General features: G+C 58.9%; 1 protein-coding gene across 12 annotated transcripts in view; it reads left to right on the top strand.

Moving 5' to 3' along the window:
- ZMIZ1 (zinc finger MIZ-type containing 1) overlaps positions 1-14,692 on the top strand; it is a 234,424-nt gene that overhangs the window by 157,244 nt on the left and 62,488 nt on the right. The window contains exon 1 of one of the 12 annotated variants that reach the window (XM_087862992.1): positions 8,097-8,300. The exons of 10 other annotated variants lie outside the window; for them this stretch is intronic. The gene's annotated coding sequence lies outside the window, so the exon portion shown is untranslated. Of the gene's footprint in view, positions 1-8,096; positions 8,301-8,550; positions 8,918-14,692 lie in introns of those variants that run through there. One more of the 12 variants, XM_045783348.2, reaches the window with a different exon arrangement.

Here is a 14,692-nt window from a genome sequence, read left to right as displayed (position 1 = left end):
GTCAGATTTGCCTTTTATAAAACCTTAGCAGCTACAGGAGGGACCGAGGGGCCGGAGGCAGAGACAACAATGTGGATGCTCTTCTGGGTGTCCAGAAACGAGACTGCTGGGGTGGAATTGTGCCATGTGTAGAGGGAAAAGGACAGACGGGAACTCTCCAGCAATGCCTCTTGCCCATGGTCAGTCCCTGGCCACACAGAGCTGGGCCTCAGAAGCTCCGTTGGTGACTTGGGGTGGTTTTAAGCTTCGCTGTGGAGTTACTGGTTTCTGAAGACAGTATATAGCACCTTTTGGGGGGAAAAGTCTTAACTTTGGCTTCATATCATTCTAAGTGGTTTTATGGGGTGTTTTGTTCTAATCACAAGAATAATATATACTCCTTATAAACAATTAAGGCATATAGAATATTATAAAATAAATCTGAAGTCCCGCAGACATAGGATAATAACTTGGTCAATAATCGTTATTCAACAGATATTTGTTGGGCACCTCCTATGTGCCAGGTACAGAGCCACCAGGGATATAGCAGTGATCACAACAGACAAAAATCCCTGCTCTCCTGGAGCTCGTGGTCTACCAAAGGATATGTTTACAGATACACCGTGCACGCATTTACAAGAGTGGACCTTAGTAGACCCACTACTTTGGAATTGGCTTCTTGGTCTTAAGAGGATTGTGTATACTGTAGGCATCTCGCCTGGCTTGGACCATCCTTTATAAGTTATCAATGTGTGTGTGGGGGGGGATGTCAGCTCAATTGTGACAGTGTTTTTTGGGGCATTCCCAATCAGACTCAGGGAGACCAATGCCCTTAGTAGCAAAGAGGCCAGCATTTGCACTAGATGCCCACACTGTATGGGGGAAGCTGTGTCCCAGAAAGAGATGGTGACGTGCTCTTGGTCACACAGCAAGCCCCCAGCCTCTCTACTGGGCAGCATCTCTCAGTTGGGGCCTTGGCCTCCAGTGGAGGGGTGTGCTGTTCCCACCTGCCAAGCTCAGCTCAGATCCTGATTTCAACATCAAGCCTCCCACTCCTTGCCCTGCCCTGGCGGCCACTTTGGATTTTCCCCAGACAGACATTCCTCCGTGGCCTGTCTGCTCACGTCCAACTGCGCCCCCCCCACCCCCGGGAGAGGGGGGGACACCTGGGACCACACGGGGGAGTGAAGGAAGCTGCCAGATTCCCTGGGCTGCTGTGGGCTGGGAGCAAGTGTCTGGAAGGGAGTGGGAAGTGGGGACAATGTCCTCTCACTCAGGATTGTCAGGAGGAGGGAAGGAAGCACACAGGTGATGAAGGGCTCCTGGTAAACTTTAATGCGTCTGGAAGGTTCGGAGAGCTGCTCTGTTGCTGCCCAGAACATACTGAGGTGCTTGGGCATGCTTCTCAAACACCCATCCTCTCCTCTTACCTATGAGAGCACCCGAGAGCAGAAATGGCCACCGAAGCCCTGGCCTGCTACTCCGAGATTCCCTCTACATTTTTGCATCCTCAGCTTACACACCTCAGGTGACAGGGTGCTCACTACCACCCCAAGACAGCCCTGACTGTCCTTCTTTTGAGCCCAAATTGGATGCCCCCACCCATCTTCCTGATGTGCGCGACCCTCTGTGGATGAGGAAAGGAGCAGAAAGGTCCAGAGTCTGGCCCCCAACCTCCCTGTGAAGAGAAGGAAGATAGAGTTGGACAGACCCTCCCCATCCAAATGCCATCAGCTCCTAAAAAGAGGCAGCTGATGGACAAGAGCCCTTTAGAATAGTAGACCTCCCCATCTGTCTAGCACTTGACAGTTCGGAGAACATGCCCTTGCTGGTACTCTTGGTGGGAACACAGCATCGGGAGACATGGCCTGGGGCTATGGAACAAGCCAGAGGTCTTAGGGCTAGTCCTGGCTCTACCACTAATTTGCTGTGTGGTGGCAGGAAGCCCAGGCCCCTCTCTGAGCTCCCGTTCCCTCATTCCAAGTGAGGCTAGGGCCTCTTTACTCCAGTGCTAAATGACGGTCAAGCAGAGGCTCTGCAGGGCACAGGGCTGGCTGTAACCGGCCACGCAGGCTTGGGGGCACAATGGGGTCACTACTGGCTAGGGGCAGCCTACATTCATCTCCTCCAGCCTTGGGCCAGAACGTGTGTGTGTGTGTGTGTGTGTGTGTGTTGCCGTAACTCTGTCCCCTGTCTGAGCTTCATTTCTGCTTCTGGGGAGTGTCAGGAGTGGAATTCGACCGCCCCGGCCCAGACAGGGAGAAATGCTGCACGGGCAGGGAGGCAGGCAGACAGACAGACAGCTTCAGCAGGAAGGGAAATTGCCTTCCCAACTGCAGGGAGCTTATGTCAGTCCAAACCCGGGGGCCGTCCGGAAGCCCCCTGTCAAAGCTGTGTCCAGGGAGAAGCAATAAAAGCCCAGGACTGCTGAGGCACGGACATTCGAGCTGCCTCGGCCGTCCCTTCCCTTCAAAGGCGACTCCAGAAATCAATGGAAAGAGATTCATTAGAGGCCTGGGTGGCGAGCCCCCCACCGCCTCCGGTGGCCCCTTTGTGAGCTGGCCTGAGCTTCCTGTCTGAACAGGCTGCCTCCACATAGAAGCCACCCCGTGTTCTTCCAGACAGTGGGCAGGGGGCGGGGGGCAGGCGGGGGGCGCAGGACACCACAGCTCGTCCTGTTCAGTCATTCATTCCTTGCCTCACTCATTCGTTCAGGCAGCTGGTTCTCGTGTCCTTGCTAGTGCAAATATCCCGCCTTTGCCCGGCACCCCTTAGATCCCTGTCCACACAAGACGTCCAAAACGGACAGAAGTCGTTGCTGATGTGGGGCTTGCCCTCTAGTCAGGCGACAGCGTTAGCAAGAGAAACAAGCAGCCCTAAAAGCAGAGGGGAGAGCGAAGTCAGGAAAGAGTGGGAGGAAGCGTGGGGAGGGGCTGCCATTTGGGGCAGTGTGGCTGAGGAAGGCTCCCAGAGAAGGGGTCACCTGTGCCAGGCCTGCAGGGAGGCGGGACGTGCACTTGGCCACCTGGACAAGAGCGTGCCTGGCGCACCTCGGAGGGTGCGTCTGGGGCACCTGCAGCCAGGAGGGCAGGGAAGCTGGAGCCGAGTAAGCCAAGGGCAGACTGGAAGGAAATGAGGTCAGGGAGGTCACGCGGGGGCTTGTGGGTAATCATAAGGGCTTTGGGCCTTCAGGCTGGCTGAGCCAGAGCCACCGCAGGGAGGGATCTGGGGAGAGCAGGGATGTGCGGGACTTCAGCTTTAGAGGTGTCACCAGGGGCGCTGCTTTGTTAGGAATGCCACAGCAAAGTACCACCTGCCAAGCAGCTCCGGCTGGAGAATCACAGGGCGCTGTGGGCCAGAAGCCTGCCGACCTGAGATGGCGCTATCGTGGCAGCAGGGCCCTGCGCCCTCTGAAGACACTAGGGAAGGATCTGTTCCAGGTCTCTCTCCCAGCTCGTGGCACCATGACGCCACTGTCACTAGGCGTCCTCCCGCGTGCGTGTGTCTCTCCGTGTCCAGATGTCTGCTTTTTAAACAGACGCCAGTCATAGGGGAGTAAGGCCCACCCCAATGACCTCATCCTAACTTGATCATCTGCAAAGGCCTCCTTCCAAATAAGGTCACATTCACAGGTACTGGAGACTAGGACTTCAGCATCTTTTGGGGGACATAGTTCAGCCCACACCATCACAGCACAGACTCAGCCTCTCAAGAATGGTCGCTGTTAACTCCTCTGGTCTCCCTGACGACCTGGTGTTAGGTGGGTTCACTTGCATCGTACGAAGGAGGCGGTACGGGCCCAGGAAGCCTAAGGGACTTGTCCAGGGCCAGCAACCCGTCAGTACTTGTTTCCTGAGCCTCGGCCTCCAAATCCAGGCCCATCGCCTCCCTCCACTGCTCCTCAGCTAGCAGGGACCTGGCCGGTTCCTTCCTGTCCGCCAGCCCCTGCCTGCCAGCCTCTCTGTCCCAGCAGCACGGGCAGACAGCTGAGGGGGTGGCCGCCTTCCCAGCTGAGCAGTTAAAGGGCAGACAGCTCTTGAAGACTGAAGCCACCCAAGTGCCCATTTTGTGCCCACCTCCTGGGTTCCCTCCCCCATCTTCTGTCCTCCTGGAGCCTGGCAGGAGGCTTTCCTGGGTCCCCAGTAACCTTGCCATCGTAGGGCCTCTCAGAATGGAGATGTGGGGCAGGGGTTCGTTTTGTTTTCTGAAGAAAATGATGGTAAGATTTGGGTGGAAGCCAAATGCAGACTTCTGGGAGCGCAGTCGGAGTCTGGGATGAGGGCCCTGCTCGGGGAGAAATCCAGGAAGGGAGGGTGGGGTGCAGTGATAGGAGCTTCTGAGCCAGGGAGGTCTCATTCGCCACCGTGTCCCCAGTCCCCCCTCATGGGGAGCCTGGCCAACCAAGATGTCAGGTGGATGCTTACAATCACGCAGATGGTAAATAGGAGAAAGAAACACAAAGAAAATATTTCAGTATATGTAATGCGGTGTGCTGGAAGAAATATAAAACAAGAGTCAGGGGATACAGCTCTCATCAGCGAGCTGGAGTGACCACGGTGGCCCCTGACCTCTGGATCTTTGAGTCCCATCTTAGGAATATAACATGATAGGTCCAGGGCAGACTCTGCAGTCAGACTGCCAAGTAGTTTAAATCCTTCTGGCAAGTTGTCCAAACCTCTCTGTGCCTCAATGTTACTGTCTGTAGAGTGGGAATAATGATCACAGCTCATCAGAGAGGGTAAGGATCACACGTTGATACTTGGAAAGTGCCTTTAAGCGGGCCCGGCAAACAGCAAACACCCAGTCACCCTGAGCTCTGTACGATGAGGAACCAGGAGAGGCCTGGATCCAGCTCGGGGGTCCCAGCTCCGTTTCCCAAGTAGGAGTGCGCCGTCCTGCGGCCCCCATGCACGGGTAGGGTTGTGAGGCCTGGAGGAGACACCTCCATTGGCTGGCTGCTAGACTTCTGCGGGGCCTTCTTCAGGAGTGTACAAGTAGAGTCGAGGGGATTGACGGGGGCGAAGGGAGAGGGGAAAGGGGACAGAGGGAACAGCATTATCAAAAACCATAGGAGCTTGTGCCCTGGCCCCTCGGAGGAGGGCAGGAGAAGGTCTCTGGAGGCAGAGCCCCTGAGTCAACTCCGGCCCCCAGTGCAGTCCCTTGAGCCTTCCTGGGCGGGCCGAGCACGACCCGTGACCCCCAGTACGTGCGCCTTCCTTTATTGAACAGACTCTGGACCCTGAACTTCCTTCGTGGGTCCTGAGAGGGACCAGTTGTGGGAAGGTGGACAGCCCAGGTGGCTCCCAGGCCCTTGCTCCTGCCTGTCACACTCACGTGGCTCCCCACAGGGCCTCCCTGTCTGTTTCATCCTCCCTCTGAGCGCTCGGGCCTGCATGGGTGACATCTGTGAGTCATCGGGATCCTTGCTGAGACCTGCTGAATCAGCTAGCCCCGCTCTGTGGCTCTCAGCACTGAAGGCCCAGAAGAGCCACCTCTGGGGTTCATTGTTCCGCCTCTCCTCAGCCTCTGTCGGAGGAGGCTTGGCGTTTGTCTGCCCCCAGGCCTCCCACACAAAGCCTCGCCTGGGTGGCGACCGAGTCCTGAGCCTGGAAGCCCTGGGCGGAGCCACTTTCGACCCCTGGGTGATTTACAGCCTAGATGGCTTTGCTCGCTCTCTCCTTACCGGCCTGGCCTGGGCCGGGCTCCCGGAGGCCCTGCGCCCTGGAGGTTAGCTGCGGAACCCTGGAAGAGGCTTTTCCTGAATCCCCAGGCGCCACGGCGGTCCCCTCCCCCCACGGTCCCGCAGAAGTGCGTTCCGCATGACAGGTTCCCCCAGCCGGGGGAAGAATCCCCCCGCCCGCGCCCTCCAGAGCGAGCCGCGGCTGCCTTCCTGGCTGCAGCGCCGTGATTTATTGGCGGCTTTTCCTCGCCAGGGCCCATGGCAGGAGGAGTTCAAACACCCGCAAGAAAAGCCACCCGCTATTGATCCCCACATCAGGCTTCCCGAGCGCTCGCGGGCATTCATCAAGGAGCCGGGGCCGCAGCTCTCCCTTTCTTCTTCCTTTCTTCTGCCTCCCAAGTCATTCCCCCGGGCTGTGCCCCCCTCCCCGGGGTCACTCGGAGAGCTCGGCGAGCGACTGCCGGCAGAGGTGGAGGGCGGCTTTGTCTGCAGCCCCTTTCCGGCAGATCCTTATCAAGGAGTGCGCCCAGGGGGTGGAGCAGGCCACTTTGGGCTCGGGGCTTTGGAGCAGATCTTTGGAAGTTGGAGAAACGGAGTTGGAACGTGAAGTCCGGAGAAGCCCTTCTGAAGCAGGAACTGGTTAGAGTACCCGTATTTCTGTAGGCTTGGGACGTGTGGCGTTACTAAGAGCTTGCTAACCTAGTGGGCCCGAGAGGGGCTGAAATAGGGCCAAGCGGGCCTTGAAATTAGCATGTGAAAACCCTAGCTTCGGCCGGGAAGCCCTGTGTGCCGGCTGGTGAATGGATGCTTGAAAACAATTTGTTTTTCTAATTACGTAAATCTGCTGGTGGATAGTATTTTTTTTTTTTTTTTTTTTTTTTTTTTGCTTACCTGGAGAAAGTAAAAAACGATTGGTCCCAGGCCTGAGGAATTTAAATAAGCATATTAATGCTTTTCTCACCCCGCCCCCCCCCCCCATTCTGCCAGAACTGAGAGGCTGGGGAGGCGGCTCGGTAGGGCTGTCTTACTCGTTTTCCAGGCAGTGACGCCCGGTCTGTGTCCCTCTGGTATAAACCCCAGCTCCAGTCCGGATTCTGGCTCAACGTACAGGAAGTGGTTTTTCTGAACTCGGTGCCTGGGGGCTGGCTACTTGGTACCAACGCTAACAGGGAATTTCAAGAATGAACCTGAAAGTTCCAAACATTTAGGTCTTTGGTGGCTTGGAAGGCTCTAAGGATCAGATTAATACTGTAAACTATCAGGGCGCAGAATTTCTGGGAGGAGAGGATCCAGGAGGCATGTATTCCGGTTATTTGAAGTCTTGGCTATGTGAATTCTGGGTAATCTGACACCATGTTAAAACCAGATTAATGTTAGTGGTTTTGTGGACTTCCATCTCAAGTGTTTTCTTCTGCAATTTGGGCCAGATTGTCAGGCCCCATCTGTTTCTGGGTGTCACTGGCTGAGCACTGGGCTTGGGAGAACATTGTCTAGGGGATCTGCAGTGGGGACTGCGCCAGGCAAAGTGAGAAAGATGGGAGTCTATATAGAGCCATAGGGCTCTTCCCGCTTGAGATCCCAAGCCCCGATGGGGCTGCTTGGGAGGGCAGGGCCCCAACGAATGTCTCACTAAATGACTGTTCCCCGCAGAAACCATTCTAACCCAAAATAAGGAAGACTCCTTGGAAGAGGGGAGACTAAGTGGAGCCTGGAATTTGTGTAGAGCAGAGAAGTCCCTCTTTCTGCGGCTGCCCCTGGGGTTGGCCCTGCAGGAAGGGGATGCCAATTAATCTCTCTTGCAGGAAGCTAGTTCTTGTCCAAAAGGCAGCAAGTTATGAAGTATGAATTAATCCATTTAACCAGCTCCTCGGAGGGAAAGCCCATGACAACTGCATTTCCAAATGCCATCCCCGAAAGTGATATTTCAAGTGGCAGTGGGTGGGATTAGAGCCTGCTAACGATTTATGTCAAACAAGGAGCAAGAACATAATTTCTAGATAAGTGATTTGTCTCAGCCACTTCCAGGGCGGGCAGGAGGACAGACAGTAAGGTTTAGGGGACAGCCAGAGGCTGACTGAAAAAGGAGGGGAGCATCCGAGAATGAAGTCTAGAGAAGCAACAAAGGCTAGGGGACCTGGTCAGTTCCCCGCAATGTCTCCCAGAGCAGGGCACAGCAGCCAATATAGAGGAGATTTTAAAGACAGCGCTGGCTGTCTTTCTTTAGGATGAATGATGGGACCCCTCTTACCTTCCTAGTCATTTGAGTTAGTTAGGTCACCAAGAAAATTTCATTGGCAGGTGGGTAGGGCTCGGGAAGGGGACTATCAAACCTTTCTCTCAAGAGGGTAATGGTAGTGGAAAGAGGGAGGGACGCAGAGCTCTTTGGGCAGGACAGTGGGTGGGCTTCCAGGGGTGTCTCGGGGGCGGAGGGGTGGAGAGGGGGCAAGCTCAGCTCAGCGCCAGGAGACCTTGCGAAAGACAGGCTGGAAGGAAGAGGCTGCGGCCACCACAGGATGCAATGTCAGGAAGGCAGCAGCTCCCGGGGCGGGGCAGAGCCGAGTCGCGCACCGCAGCCGCCCCCGGCTTCCCTACAGCCGCTGGCCCAGGGCACAGGAACTCCCCGAAGTCGGGGAGGTAAAGCGTACGTACGCCCGCTCACCCTGCCCCCAGCTCCGCGTTCGGGGAATCCCGAAGGTAGAGGGGCCCCTGTGCCAGGTTAGATGCCAGGTCTTCTGCTTTCTCCGCCCCCTAACCGGTTCCGAAAATCCTGCAAACCGAGGTTGCAATCCGGATGACCCAGTACCGCCCCGCCCCTCCCCTCCCCGCCCCCCCCCCGGCCGAGACCGCCCCCAGGCTAGCTCCCTCCTCCACCCCCACCCCGCCGGGGACCCTCATTAGCATGACCACTTGGGAGGATTCGCTGGGGGGCGGTGGGGGGGCGGGAGACACCCCAAGTCAACCACCTCCAGCGCCTTCTTGGCGGCCCCCTCAGGCAACAGCGCTCCGGGAGACCCACTCGCACAAGTGTTGCTTCCAATTAATTGCCCAGGCGGCGGGGGGGGGGGCGGTAGGAGGGGGCCCTGGTCGCCGCCCCCGCCCGGAGGCTGGAGCGCCGCTCGTCGGGTTGTGCGTTCGCTCGGCGGCGGCGTGCACCAGCACCACCCCTGCGTGCAAGTTTGAAATGTGAGCTGCCTCCGATTCATACTAGCTCGCGCTCCCTCGCAGCAAAGTGGCTGGGCCGACGGTCTGCGCGCGCGAGTGAGTGCGGGCGGCGGGCTGGGGGGGCGGGGGTGCGGACCGCGAGGCTCGCGGGGCGGGGAGGGCGCGCGCGAGCCGGGGCTCCCTGGAGACGCCGAGGCAGGTCTGCTAGCCTTTCATCTTCCTCGCGCGCTCCTCCTCCTCCCTCCCCTCCCCCCTCCGCGGCGCGCCGGGCCTCCCCGGAGCCCCCAGCCCCACGCGGGCGCACGCAGGGTGGGTGGTCGCGCCGGCGGGGTCCCGGCGCGGGGCGCGGGCCGTGGGAAGTTTCGCTGGCGCGCCCCGTGCGCCCCCGCCCCCCGCGCGCCCCCGGCCCATCCCCGTCCCCGGAGGGCTGTCGCTTGCGCCCGGGCGCGCGGCTGGCTGCCTCCTCGGCGGCGGCGGCCCCATTAGCGGAGCCTCCGCCTGTGATTGGCTTCGCCCGGGAAGCTGGAGACGGGCGATGAATAATTGATGTGTGCGGTGCGGTAGCCGGACGGCGGCGGCGGTGGCGGGCAGCAGCGAGCGGGAGCGCGGGAGCCGGAGCGCCCTCGGAGCGGGCAGCGCGGAGCGAGCGGGCGCCGGAGCCGCCCGGGCCCCCGCGCCGCCGCCGCCGCCGCCCCGGCGCGGAGCGGGGATGCAGGCGGCGCCCGCTGCCTGCGCGCAGCCTTTGTTCGGCGCCGGCTGAACCCTGCCCGGAGACGCTCGCCGCGGCCGCTCTCGGCCCGGCCCCAGCCCCCCGCGGGCGCCAGGGTGGGACCGCGGCCGGTGCAACTTCTAGGTGAGTGCGGGGCTGGAGGGGTCGGCGCCGGGGCGCCCGCGGGCCGGGCCGGGCTCCCTCCGGGCGCGGGGGTGAGTGTGCGTGCCTGTGTGTGACAGAGAAGGGCCGGTGCATTGTGGGTAGCGCCGTGTGCTGCATGGTGTCAGCCCGAGGCTTGGCCGCGAGAGTGGCACAGGCGTGCACCGGGCCCGTTTTGTGCGCCCACAGAAGGGGCCCTCGTTTTTCCGCGGTGCCTGGGGCCTGGGTGCTCCCCCTCACTCTTCCCGAAGGTGAAGTGTTGGCTCTCCAGCAGACATTTTACAAGGCTCCGTCCTCAGTTGGCTCCTATTGCAAAAATAAGAATCAGCCAGGAAGCTTTCCATGGAGGCAGCGGCGGAGGGTCTTTAACTTCAAGCTGCTCCTTTGTCAGGTTGCAGCCCTAATGTTGAAAGAGCCCAGAGACCCCCACGGGCGCTGGTGATGCCACCATTGCGGCAGGGTGCCCTTCCGAGAGCTGGTGGGCACGGAACAGACTTCTGACAAGTGTTGGCTGGGAAGCCGGCTGGAGAAGGAGCGAGAGGGTTCGCAGTAGCAGGCTGGAAGGCGCCTTCCTGGGGGTGCCCGCCGCCAGGCTGTGAGGATCTTGTTTAAGGCCTTGGAGAGAGGGTTTCTCAGAGGGCTGCTGGGGCTAACGGGTTGTTTCCTGCTCCTGAGCACATGGTTTTGCTGTTGGGGTCTTACTAGCCCTGGTGCCCAAGCCACTAGATAGGTCCTGGTTCCTGGGTCCACCTGGAGGCTTGCCCCGAGGAGACTGGGAGAGATCAGGCTGGGACTTCCCCTGCCCTAACCCTTTGCACCAGTGCAGGGAGGTGGCGCCTCCTCAGATGGCCTTCGTGTAACTGTCATTCTCAGGGTGGGGGTCCAGGACCCCTGTGCTTGACCGTCACACCGGACTGCCAGATGGGCACTGGGCATGGCTGGTGGCTCTTCCAGCAGGAAGATTTTGTGAGGAAACTGGCAACCAGTTGGTGTCAGAATGTTGCTTAATGGCCCAGCCTGGAGAGTGGGTGCAGTATGGGACAGAAGTCCTGCTGGGGGGTGAGTTGGCGTGGACAAGGTGGTGCCACCCTGAATTCAGGCTGCCCCCGATGGTGTATACGGCCTCAGGCCCCTCCAGTCCTGGGGCTGGATGTTCATCTCCCATCCACTACAGAGCAAAACGTTCTGTCCCGTGGCAGGGGCCAGGGTGGGGTGGAGGGTAGCTCTGAGCCTTAGGGTCCACGTGGCTACTAATAAGCCTGTTCCCCTTTTTTGTGTATTAGCTAAGCAGTGACTACCCCCCAACTAGCTGGATTCAAGTCCCCTCCTGAGCTATTTTTACCATGAACTTCCTTAGTGAGAAACCACCGAACAGCGATGCTTTGGTGAGAATCTGGGTCTGAACCGGAAGCAGCAGCCTGCACAGAGTTTGACTTGCTTGACAAGGCCGTCTGCACTCCCCTGCACAGCCGCCCAGCCCCTCCACCGTGCTCCCTTGTCTCTGGGGTCTCACGACAGCCTGTGCACTCAGGGACTTGGGAGCCCCGGTTTCAGATGGGAAAACGTGTGTGAAACCCTGAGACCACCCAGTAGGGGACCGAGGAAGCCAGTCTTAGCTCCGACTGGAAGGAGGCCTTGACCCTGAGCTCCTTGAAGGCAGGGGTCATCTGCTCCTCATCACTGTGTGTCCCAGTACCCAGCACTGTGCCTGGCTGGCAGCAGACCCTCGGTGACTGCTGAGGGCTGCATGAGCAGAAGGCGGGTCTGGTGCTGCTTTCTCTACTAGGGTGGGGAGGGGACAGAGGACTGAAAGAGCACTTCTGGATCTGAGTTCGTGTTGGTTGAGCACTAAGCTCAGTCCCTGGGAACTTTCAGATGAGTCCCCACTCTGGTGTCAGCCAGTCAGACTGAGAGAGGTGCCCCCACAGATACTCAGCCCAAGTCCTGCCTGGGAGTTTCCTGATGGCTCTTTCTGGGTCACAGCCTGGGGAGTAAGGATGGCAGAGTGCGTCTGGAACTGTGCTGTCCAGTATGGGAGTCCCCAGCCCTGTGTGTCTGTTCAGGTTGTAGAACATTTGCTCTGTGACAGAAAGTTCCACTGGACAGCGCTGGCCCAGAAGGATGGAGACTCAGAGCAGAAGTGAGGTGAGGACACGAGTCCAGAGCCCACAGGTGTGACAGTGCAGATAAAGCGATCTAATTTCTTAGCACTTGTATTTTCTGACAGCTTCCCTGCGAGGGGAGTCCAGACCAGCCAGGTACTCCCATTTAGTGCAGGAGAAAGCTGAGGTTCAGTTTTGCCCAAGGTCACCCAGCGAGTGGCATGAGCCCCTGCTCTACCAGTGCTCTGCCACCCAGCAGAGGTCAGCCAGGGGGCAAGGGTGGGCAGCGGTCCCAAGAGCAGCCTCAGACCTCCCTGAGGACCGGTGGTGCCTGCTAGGCGTCAGTCTTTGTGAAGTCATCCATCGATCGGGCGGGAGCGCCAGCTCAGCCTCTGGTCCCCAGGAACAGAGAGTTCTGTGCTGGCAGAGCTGGGTGAGGGAGGTGTTTACCTTGATCGATGCCGCTCTGGTCCCCACGGAGAGGCTGGCTTGTCTCTGAAGGGAAGGACCCCGTCGGTGGGCCTGCGGCCAGGCTCGTTAGCACCACCCCAGAGAAAGGTGTGCAGACCCCAGCCCAACGGGAAGAATTATCTGGGGACTTTGGTTGGCACAGGATGCCCTTTGCTCCCTCCCTGCCAGGGCCCGCTGCCCCTTCTGTCATGGGGCATTTGCTTGGCACACTTGCCCTCGCTCACCCTCCCCCGCCACCCCCCCCCCCCCAGAAGCCTCAGCTGCTGGAGGAAACTCTCCCAGGGCCTGGGAGAGAAGCATCAGCCTCATGGGGAATCTGCTCAGGGAAAAACAAGCCCCTGCCCTCCAAGCACACCCAGCTTCTCAGGGAGCTCCCAGGCCGCTAACCACAGGCGGGGAAGGACAGTCAGCCCACGGCCCAGACTAGGGAAGGGACTCCCTGCCCCAAGGTCACACAGCAGGGCAGGCCTGAATGGAGCTAATGCCCTCTCATGGCCCACTGCAAATCCCAGTCTGTCATTTTGAACTTGAGGTTTATATAAGATTTAATTGTGTCTTGCTTCAGTTTCCTGTTCCAGCCCTGAGGTGAGGTCACTTTGTGTCTGGCCTTGGCCCTGTGTCCTGAGGTACCCCCCCCCCCAACATCAGCCTCACTGCAGCTTCCAGGTCTTAAATGGCCCTGAGCTGACTGAAGGGAAGGGTCTGAGAAGGGGGGGCCCTCTGCCAGGGACCCCCACATACCTGGCAGGTGGTCTTCAAGGGCCATCCAGGGGAACTGGAGGGATGAGAGGACCCTTGGCCATATGCCCAGGTTCCCAGTCCCCTTGAGTAAGGTAGGGCGGTGTTCAAAGTCCCTGGGCCTTTCCCTGGGGTCGGGGTGGGCTGCCCTGGGAACGCCCACAGCACTCTTGCTCCCCGGAGTCTGATGTGCTGTGCGTTCTTCACAACAGACCGGCAGAGACAGGCCCTCACCCTGCTGCCCAGAGCATTAGGCTGGGCTGCCAGGCAGTGGCCAAGCAGGTGAGAAAGTGGGCCCTTTTCTTGCCTTTCGGTACCCAAGCCGTGGCACTGACTTCTGCTGGAAGCCAGCTCTCAGGCCTTCTCTGAGCCCCCTTCACCCCTGCTGGGTCCTCCCTGCCCCGCCCACCAGTGGGTAAGGCCCGCCCCGTGAGTGCCCCGCCCAGGGCAGTAGTGGGTGCTTCCTGCATGTTTGGTGAATGAAGAACAGGGGCTTTAGCCGGGATACGCGCGTTCCTGGACGCTGAGGCTCCCAGTCCCTTTGGAGATTCAGTAGTTCCGAGGTAGGGCCTGGCCTCTGTGATTTGGCTTTGGTTTTGTTAAGTTCCTCCAGATCATTCTGATGCCATTCATGGAAACATGGCTCCCAGGGCCTAGCCCTCAACTGATAACATCTGTGATCTGGTTCCAAATTAGCGTGAGCCCTTTGGCGAGTCACTTCCCTTCTGGGGCCTCTGTTCTCATCTCTGTACTGAGAGCATTGCTGTGTGTCTCATCTCTCAAGGGTGAACTCCACTCGGGGAGTCTTGTGCTAGAGGGAGTGTGTGTGTGTGTGTGTGTGCGCACGCGTTTGTGCTGGGGGAAAGGCTTGGTGCTGCCTTTGGGCACTGCCAACAGCATCTGATGGTGCTGGGGGAAATATTGAGGTGCAGCAGGGCGAGGAGAACTGGGTGAACAGAGGACCCTAAGAACTGTGGAAGGCAGAGGGGAAAATGGTAAATTCGAGGCTGGAGTAGCCTGAAACTCCTCTCAGATGGAACTTGATTTCGGAAATGGTGGGATTTGGGTCTTGGGCGCAAAGGGCAACGAACCTCAGGTAGGAGGGTGGGAAGATGCAGAGGTGTGGTAATCTAGGGGAAGGGAAGGTAGCCCTCCGGATGAAGCACCAGAGGTAAGCGTGGGAAGTGGAGCCGTTGCCGAAACTCCATGGGGAGCCATGGAAGGCTTTGGGTCCACAGATGCCTCCGGGACTCCCAGGGCTTCCAGGAGCAGGGATGCTGCTGCGTCGCAGGCAGGGATCCGTGCAGGGAAGTGGGGAGCAGCACGAGGTCTCAGTGCGAGGTCACAGTTCTGCTGCGGGAATATCCCTGCCTCTGCTGACGCAATGGAAAGCCTCCTCTTGTTGCAGGGTTCCTGTTTTGTGGTCGCCCATGGTGGGGGGCGAGGGCAGCCAGCTCTTCTTCTGAGGAGCTCCGGGAACTTGGTGGCACTTGTCCAGACCTCCCCTTCGCGCCCTCAGCTCTGTCTTGAAAAAAAGAGATGTGTTTGTGTCTCCAGCTCCCCAGGGGTGACAGCCAGGCCCCGGAGGTTTGAAATCAATGTGGGCAGCTCCCTGGGACTGGAGGGGACAGGTGACAGAGGATAGCCTCTGGGCTTGCCAAATTCATTCTCGTACTATCTCAGTGGTAT

The sequence above is a fragment of the Ursus americanus genome, chromosome 6 (genome assembly GCF_024610735.1).
Source record: "Ursus americanus isolate L20-20 chromosome 6, mUrsAme1.1.p, whole genome shotgun sequence".
In the NCBI taxonomy this organism is placed as follows: domain Eukaryota; kingdom Metazoa; phylum Chordata; class Mammalia; order Carnivora; family Ursidae; genus Ursus; species Ursus americanus.
This window is presented reverse-complemented; position numbering and strand designations above follow the sequence as displayed.